This window comes from Protopterus annectens, chromosome 13.part0 (genome assembly GCF_019279795.1).
Source record: "Protopterus annectens isolate FY-2018-M chromosome 13.part0, PAN1.0, whole genome shotgun sequence".
NCBI lineage: Eukaryota > Metazoa > Chordata > Ceratodontiformes > Protopteridae > Protopterus > Protopterus annectens.
Window position 1 is genome coordinate 295800313 of NC_056747.1, and position 10134 is coordinate 295810446.

Sequence of the window (10134 nt, forward strand, 5' to 3'; positions counted from 1 at the left end):
ATGCCGAAACTGGAGGCCCTTGAGATACCCTCCACCGCATGGGAAATTAATGTCATGGACGCACTGGAAATTGACTGTAGAGTAGCCAATCTGGTGGAGAAGGATTTTCTTTCCTCATCAGACATGGACTCTGGGATCAGGCTATAGAGTTCTTTGATTAAATCCATCTGTAGCCTAGTAAAATGAGAAAGGTAGTTTAAGGCTCATAATGTTAAGCCAGACGATGAGTAAACTCTCTTACCGAATCTGTCCATAGCCCTACACTCCCAGTTAGTGGGGTGGACAGAGGAGCTTTCCTGGGCCAGCTCCTTCTTGGTGGCTGCTACAACAACCATGGCATCTACTGGGATTCCCTTAGTCTAATGGGATCAGTCAGGGGGAGCACTGAGGATTCTGTTTGCATGCTTGGGTATAGGTCCTACCGTGTCTAGATCCTTCCAAGTCCTGCTTGACACCAGATCAATGACTGCATCAGCGGGGGGGTGGGGTGGGTCCAAAATGTAGATGGGCCAGAAGAAAACCATTTCCTCTGGGGTAGGGTTTTGGGAAGACCAACCACCTCTTTGACGCATGATTTCCAAGATGTCTCCAAAGGAGACACCCTCAGGTGAAGATCTGGGGGCCCTTCCCCTTTCTCAAAAATGAGCATCTTCTGTGACGGATTCCTCTGCAGAATCCTGGTGCCTCCTTTTGCACATTCTCTTCTGGGGAATCTCCTGAGTGGGGTGTTCCAGGGAGGCACTGGAAGAAATTTGGGTTCCAAAAGTGAAAGTATTTGCAGGCTTTACTGGGCCAGCTGTCCTGGGGGAGGGGGGCAGTGGTGAGGTTCCAGAAACAGTCTCCAAAGGAGTGAAAAGTAGATCTGAAAGGGTGGGAGCAGAGGATCTCCTGGGCATAGAGAGGACCTCGAAAGTAGAATGGGCCAGACAAGCAAAAAACGATCCTCCCAGAGCCAAAACTACTTGGCTAGAGGGTCCCTGAACTCCCTCCTAGCTCTCTGCTCCAAGAGGGAAGACAGGGCCGAGCTGTCAAACACCAATGCTCTGAGGGAAAGCGATGGCTCTGAAAATTTCAGAGTAGAGGTCAACCCCTCGGAGCCGACATCAAGGCTTTGGCTCCGAGAGCCGCTCTGCTCTGACACAGTTGGAACCGAGAGAGTCAGGGAAGGTGCCAGCGAAGTGAGATCTATCGTCTCCGACACCTTGGCTCTTGGGGCATTCGGATCAGAGGGCTCCAAAGCAACAGGTTGGATCGGAGAAGGAGCTAAAGGTCTAAAGGGTGACTGTCTGCCTACGGTCTCAGTAAGGGATGGGGCTGGTAAGTCCCCCATCTGGATCTGAGTCTGAAGTAATTACCTCAATCTGTCCACCTCTGATTCTGAAAGGCTGTGGGTAGATCCAATAGAAAATACTCTGGAATGTGGCCTGGACGAGATCCTCTGAGACCTTTCTTCATGAGGTTAACCTGCAGTATAAGGAGGGAGCTCTGAAGGCAAAAGAGCTCTGGGCTGAGGAGAGGATTGTGTGGACTTAGTCGGATATGAAGCTCTGGGATCAAACACCTTAGGAGCCTTGGCTGGAGGCTCATCCGAAGAAGAGTAAGCAGACTTCCCAGAGGAATGTTTTTCTGCATCCCCCGTCTTCTCAGTGCTTTTTGGAAGGGGGTTGAGTCCCTGAAGAAGAACCTTCCCACAGGGCCAAAAAGAGGTAAAAGGCCCTTCAAAATAAGCTTGTTCCTCTTGTCGGCCTGTGCTCTCTGATGGATGCTTTCTCAGATGGCACAGGAGGCTTTGAGGTGAGCAGGGTCAAGACAATATACGCACTCCCTGTGGGCATCAGATAATGGAGTCTTGTGCCCACACAAAGTGCATTTTTTTGAAACCTAAAGGTTTCTCCTACAGCCAACTGTAGAGAGGAAAGAAGGAAAGAAAGTAATTCCCACAAAGAGTGTACAAAGGCAACCTAAACTGGGTTCAGGCACCTAGGCAGTGAGACATTTCCCTGTGATACATTTGACTGGGGGCACATGGCTGATGTGACATTCAGTTGCAGAAAAATATGGCTGTTTGCAAATTCCCAGTGGGCAAAGAGAAGCACGCACACTGCCATACTCACAGCTTTAATAACCAAATGCATGGTGGCAGAAAAAGTAAAGAGTGTTGTGCTCAGTGTACAGTATATACTTATGTAACTACATGTAAAAATATACTACAGTATGGGGGAAACCCTGCAGGCTACTGTTGTCACATTTATGCTCCAGTATGCATTTTAAGTAATGTTCCCTAGACACTGTGAAGGGGGGTATTGGTCCACATACAACAATTATAAAGGCACTGCCCATTGTGTACTGCATTTTTACTGCCACTGACATACTCTCTTTCCAGCCTGTTGCTGATGCCTGCCATATTGCCTACTGTCTCATGTTCCCTTGGGGACCATGGACATTGTCTTCCCCTGTGCATTTGTTTTTTGAAGCTGTGGGCATGGCAACATAGACTTCTCTTTGCCCACAGGAAATTTGCAAACAGCCATATTTCTCTGCAGCTGAATGTCACTTCAGCCATGTGTCCCCAGTCAAATGTACCACAGGGAAATGTCTTGGTGCCTAGGTGCCTGAACCCATTTTTGCAGTTTAAAAAGAAGCCCTGTTTTAAAAATTACACTGGTACGCAGAAGTGTCAGTAAAGCAGCTTACAATCCCTTGATTCGGTCGGTACGAGCTGCTTGGATGTACTGACTTCATTCTGGGACAGATTCACTCATTAGTTACCATTTTAATTGATAAACAATTGAAAGCAGTTATTTTTTAAAAAAACTAACTGCTGTATAATTGTTTGCCAATTAGTACTCCTCTCCTTACATATGCACAAATCCGTTTGGAAATGTCAATAGAAAACAATGAAAAGAAACAAAATGACACTGGGGATTACCATTCATGGAAACAGTCACTAGTTTCCATATGTCCCCATAACAGGATTATTAACATGCAGCTTTCATACCATTCAACCCCTATGAAATAAGATGATGCCCCTATCAACTTTGGAATTCTGGATGCAAGTATTCAGCAATCTGAGGACCTAGTTTGTTTAGAAGGAAAAAAAGAAAGGAAGGAAGAAGTTCACAACAAATAACAAGGAAGAAAAAAACTAATTAATGACTGTAAAGGAAAGAGAATATGTACTAAAAAAGACACTGCTTTGTTATGCAACGCACAGATTACAGGGATAAGATTTTTCTATCAGAAAACCTTTAGTCTACAGAAGATGGCATTATTTCACCACAAGAGAAGGTAGAAAAAAGAAAAAAAAAAGAGGCAAAGGCAGGTGAAAAGGAAGAAATCAAAACTGAACGTGGTAGGACTGAAGAACATTACTGTAAGAAAAAAGAAGAGAAAGACAGATGTTGACTACATGGCTCAAGCTGTGGATTTACAATGCCAGCTGGATGAGAATTTAATACACAATGAAAACAGTGGGATTAATAAGACTAATGGTGATGAAGATCTATCCTTCGTAACAATTGACAGAGCAGATATTACTGTATTAGAAGCTGAAGGTTCTTACTGCGGTGGTGGTGCTGTGGTAGCGTTGTTGCCTCACAGTTAGACATTGTCTGTGCGATTCTCAGTTACAGCGTCTTCTGTGTGGCGACATGCATGAATGGGCGTTCCTTTGTTGAAGGTTGTGCGTTAGGCCCGGCAAGCCAGCACGTAAAAATCTACTGCCAATCATTAGCGGACCGGAGTTCTGCTGTGGCGACCCCTAACCGGGAAAAGCCGAAAGACACAAACAAGAAGCTGAAGATTCTTCAGAGCTGGCCAGTAAAGATATTCTTGTAATTTGAGATTCAATTATTAGGGGAACTGATATTTATATTTGCAGTGAGGATAATGAACATCAAATAGTGTTATGCTTGCCAGGAGCAAAAATAGAAGATGTGAGACAAACTTTGGAATGCTTTAATGTAAGGAAATACAGATCCGTTTTTATTCATGTTGGTGCAAAAGATGTCATCTGCAAGGATTCTCTGACTGTTAATAGGGAACTGACAGCCCTCTTAGATAGTATAGCTTGTACTGGTGTTAGGACGCATTTTTCACAAATCACCTATAAAAAGGATAGTCAGGTCACTGTGAATGAAAAAATGGAAATGTGTAGAGCAGCCAAGCCTAGTTTTGGGCACGTGTTCAGACAGGATGGAGTGTATTTGTCAAGATCAGGGAAGAGAATTTTTGCAGCAGATATTTTGCAATATTTGACAAACACTTGGCAGGATTTTTGCCAGGTCAAAAACTTAATCCACAAACAGCAACATTTGGTACATCTCTGATGGTTGTTAATGCTAGGAGCATTCATAATAAAGTTTTTTTATTGGAAAACTTGCTACGTTCCCACAAGATTGACGTTACTTTTTTTGAAACATAGTTCAAGAACAATGACTGAAAACCAGTTCTGTCTGGGTATAAATGTTTTTAATGTAAAATACATTATTAACAAAAATCAGGTGGAGGTAATATAATAGGGATTAAAGACAGTTATGAGACCTGTGATTACTGTCACAGTTACACAGTCTTTAGTATTGGTGTTATCACTGAACATGTAATAAAGACAACCCTGGAACATAATTGCTGAAGTGTATAGACTACCAAAGTCAAGTGCAGATGACCAAGAGGAATTCATACCTTTCTTGCATGAAACACAGGAGGGAAGAATAATATTAGCTGGGATACTTAAATTTACCAGAAACAGACTGGAATAATATTGATTCAACAACGTTAGTAAGGAAATTATTCACAATGTATATTCAAGAACAATTGCTGCAGATTGTAAAAAAAACCTACCATGGAACGAAACATACTAGACATTCCCTCAGATTTACAAAGCCCTTTACTGCATGCAGGATTAGTCTAAGAGCTATTTTCGGCAATATGGCCGACGTGCGATCCAGGAACAAGCTCCCAGGACATGCACGTGAGCTCTTAGACTAATCCTGCATGGACTGACCTCCTGTATGCAAATTACCCTCATTTGCAGGTGAAAACCATGCAAATGAGGGTAATTTGTGATCCAGGAAGCCGGCAGCTGCCCGGGAAGGACGACTGCAGTCTGCAGAAATGTACTCGGTTAGTAACAGAGTACATTTCTGCAAACTACAAAACGGAGCTATGACAGCTCCAAATAAAGGCTGCATATCATTGAGGAAGCATGCCAAGTAGAAGGCCATTGGCATTGCAAAATGTGTAACAAAAAAAAAAAAAAAAAAACTTTTATTTTTTTTTTCACCGATCTTGCCTGTTTAAGCATAGGGCAGCAACACGCAAACGTGACGGGGGAAAATAATAAAATAAACCTAAAATAAGCATTCTAACTAAAAGCAATATTCTGCCATACAAGTCAATGGAAGGCAGAAGACAACCTGGCCAATGAGTAATGGTTGCTAAGGGGGGAGGGCTCAGTGTGGGACATGTAACGATGCATTAGCAGGCAATCCTATGCAAATGAGGGGAAGGATAGTGAATCCCAGTTTTCCCCAGGGTGTGAGGCAGGTCCCAAGAGTGTAAGAGTATAAATAGCTGGGTGCAAGACTAGAATATAGGTGACATCATGGGGGTGTGTGTCAGGCATACTGCAAGTGGATTGGAGATCTGTGGCTCGGGATTGCTCCTAGCTTAGCACAGCTAAGCTAGGGATGTGTCTAAACCTGCCTAGCACTCTTTACAAAGTGTAAGCGGGTGTGCGCGCCACGCACCGGATTTTACAGGAAGAAAAAAAAAAAGACGTTAAACCAGGAAATAGCTGCTTTGTGTACATTTGAGCACTCCGTTTGCGCGGCGTGCACATGGGCTTAAACAGGGAGGCAATGGGAAGGGAAAACAGCAGTAGGAAGGTAATCAAGGAGAACTAGCTTAGCTGATAGGTGAAATGTATCAGAACCAGCCAATTACACAGGCAGCAGACCAGCCCAGCCCAGCACACCACTATAAACTATGCAAACACCTTTCCCTCTTGTTTTTCCCAAAGACACTGCACCACCAGTGTATACGAACGGGGAAATTTTACAAAATGAAAGCAAGAGAAAAAATATTAGGGGCTGCTTTTGCTATCATAAACCAGCATTGCAAGAGGGTGGTGAGGATGTGGTGCTGCTGAGCAACCCACAGTGAGGAGACAGAGAAGAGAGTGTAAAGACCCAGGGTAACCTACCAAGGGCTAGATAAGCTGGAGATAGTGGAGTGCTAAAGGGTGGACAGGGACCTCCTACAGCAAATTGGTGAGCTGTGCCGGCCACGCCTCACACACAAACAGAGGGGAACCCATCCCAGTGGATACCAAGTTATGCGTAGGCCTAAGAATACTAGCTACACGTACCTTCCAAAGGCCAACTGGGGATATGATGGGGATTTCACAGGCATCAGCATCCAGGGTACTCCACCAGTTCCTGGATGCCATGTCAGCACATGTTGGTGAGCACATATATTTCCCCATCACCCATGAGGTGTTGGCCAGCAATATGCATCTCTTCCACCAAATAGTAGAATACCCTGAGGTAGTGGGTGCAATAGACTGCATGCACATATGCAAAGCACCACCTGGTGAGTAGGATAGGGTCTACATCAACAGCAAGGGCTTCCCCTCCATCAACTGCCAGGTCATGTGCGATGCCCAGGGCATAATAATGAATGTGTGTGCTAGCTGCTCTGGAAGCTACCATGATTCCCACATCTGGCATCTGATTCAGCTGTACCAGACATTTGCCAATGGGGACATCCCACACGGTCACCTAGTGGGGAATGCTGGATACGCACTGGAGGAATGGCTGATGATACCCATCAGAAATGCACCCACACCCAAACAAGAACTCCATGATGAGGCACACGCACAAACACGAATCATAATAGAGCGTCTGTTTGGGATGCACAAGTCACGGTTCCGGTGCCTGGACACATCTGGTGGAGCCTTGCAGTACTCACCAACTACATGTACCCAAATTGTCCTGGCATGGTGCCATGCTACACAATATGATCCTGCGGAAACAGCTGCAGCAGGAACAGCATGGGGCAGGGCCACACATCCCCCCCACCACTGCCAAGGCCTGCACAGGCACAGAGTGGCTCGGAGGAGGAACAACCTGAGCCTGCCCCAGTATGCAGAAGGAGGTGTGCCCAGTATGCCCTGGCCTTGGCAAAGAGGCAACGCATAGCACATGCACTGACAAAGTAGGGACACAGGGAATGACACCTCTCTCTGACTCGCACATACAGTAAAAGGGATGTCAGACATGACACTACCTGTGCTCAACCATGTATAGGGAGTGTACTATGTGCATCCGACATAGGCAGCCCTGCAGCATCACCCTCAGTACTGGGAAACCCACAAGGTAAGTGACTCACATATACCAGTTGGGGGGGGGGTCACATACCCAACAACAGTTACAGCCAGCAGGCTAGGTGTAGACAAACACAAACAAATGCTGTACTATGGCCTCTGAATGAGGCTTATGGGTAACCCAACCCCCAGGCCTACACAGACAGACTACAGCAGGCCAGGCAGTTGATGTAAGTTGTGAAGGCTAGGAAGTCAGGAACTATTATGTAGGTAATTAAAGCTAAGATCTGTAGTACACTGGTATGCCTCTAGCTAGCACGATAGGTAAGACTACAGACTGAAATGGAGTAACCGACATACCAGTACAGTCCTAGCAAATGTGTACAAGTGTCAGGTGTGCCCCCCTCATCCTACGTACACTTATAGTAACAGTCAGGTGTGCCCCCCCACTCCTGTGTAGAAACAGTCAGATGCCCCCCCCCCCCGCTATGCAGAAATGTAGCACCGGTCAATGTCAAATGACCGATGGATGCCCTGCAGACACAGCATGCCACCTGTCGGTGTACAACACAAAGGTCAGTACCGCAGTACAAACTACCTGGACTTGATCCACACATGCAATACAGATGGCCATACTGGGCATGGTCACACACTTAGAGGAATGAAGGCAATGTCAGTCAACAACATACTGAAAGGTCATAATGGGCATGTTCACACACAAACACATGAAGGCCATGTCTGCAAACACCAGTGGACCAGACATATCTGGCAGTCGCAGTTCTTGGTGCAGACACATGTCAGTATGCATGCATCACTCCTGGCTTGCACACACAGTGGATAGGAATACAGACATATATGTAAGGACAACACACTATAATAAGCCAAAGGTAGACATACATAGATGTGTGGAAGAGGGTGACTGTGACAATGAGCCATCCTGGCCTGTCCCACCCAGCACACAGCCAAAGGGCCCCAAACACAAGGTGCAGATGCCACTCAGTGCAGATACTAGCCACCAGTATCTGTCAGCATGGCAGACTATCTGGTGCACGTGCCAGCTGTGCAACGTGACTGTACAAGGAAGTAGTCATCTAGTAGCTGTATACACATACCTGTGATATATGACCCCGTATGTGCCTGCATGTGGCATGTCAACCCCTACATGAATGGGTTATGGCCCATGCTCTCACTGTCCTCCCCATAGCAGTATTATGACAAGCCCACTGAGGTAATCCAATGTGAAATACACTTTTGGGAGAGCTGTCGCTCAGTAATCTCCATGGCTCATCCCATAACTGCGTACTGCTGTAGTGATAAACTAGTTAGGTAGTAGTTCTAATCCCAGACATGGCAACTGTGTGAGTGTGTGTTTGTGTGCGTGTCTGTCTATCTCTGACTGAGTAGAGAGCAATGCTTTTTAGGCTACTCACACTTCGTACAATTCATATACTCAACTTTGGCAAGGCTGCTGATGTCACTCACCTAATCAGTAATCGACGAGGGGATGTCGAGACTGGAGCATGGTGTGGAAGAAGCCCACGTAGGAGTAGCGGATGGTGAACAGGTGGAGCGGTTAAACCAGACAACACTTGCTACGCAGAAAACCCTGACTAGCTACTTCGTCAAGCCGTTCCAGTTACAACAGGCAGAACGCGTAAAGGAAAAAGAAAAAAGAGCTGGAAATAGATCCATATCAAGGGGAAGAACTACTATGAGGTATAACAGCCCACGTGTGGATTTGAAAAGAAAAAATGATAGTCCGCAAAAACAACAGAAAGTAGCCAGGAGATAATGGCAGGTATAATTAATTTATCAGCATTCACGTTAAGCACGGAGCATATTGCTTTATTAAAAAAGGGACTGGGGTTTATACCTACACGAATGGAAGATATGGTCAGCGTTTTAACTGACTTGAAACTTTTTGTTAGATCTTTAGCGCTTAAGCTAATTTTTAAAACCAATGATTATGACATGAATATTTGCAAAAGGCGCAGCGTATTTATTCCATGTTATCCACCTGTACTAGTAGCATTTCATAATTTATGTGAATATGACATTAGAAAATTATATGCTAATAAGAAAACTAACCAATCCTTTAATATCACTTACTCTGAACATTTAGCACTAAGGGAGCTTATGGATAATACTCATATTGTCATTAAGGCAGCAGATAAAGGTGGTGCCATAGTGATTATGAATGATTATGCATTATAGACAGTCAGTTATGGTATTGTTAGAAGACCAATCTGCATTTAAACATATAACAACCTTAGATGTCAAAAAACATATAGTCTATGTGAATATGTGCATCTATGAGCTACAATTGTCAAATGATATAACACTTGATTTATTTCATTTTTTCACAGTACCGTGTCCCATAATTCCACAGTTGTATGGTGTCCCTAAGGTACACAAATCCATAGATAAACCTCCCATGAGGCCGATAGTATCCGGCAAAGGCTGGATTACTGAGCCAATATCTTTATATCTACAGAAGCAATTACAACCATTGCTATCTAAGTGTAAAACTGTAATTAAGGACACTATAGATTTTTTAGAAAAATTGAAATTATGCTATCTAGACATGAAAGATACAGCTAGCAATATTAATGATATCTATATGGTGGTCATGGATATTACCTCGTTGTTCACGGTCATTCCACATGATATTGGGATAGATTCCATCAGAAGTTTTCTGACAGATGGTCATGAGAAAACAAATAGATATGTAGAAAATATATGTATGCTGTTGGACCTAGTGCTGAAAAACAATATATTTTTATTTGATAATAACATATATTTACAACAAA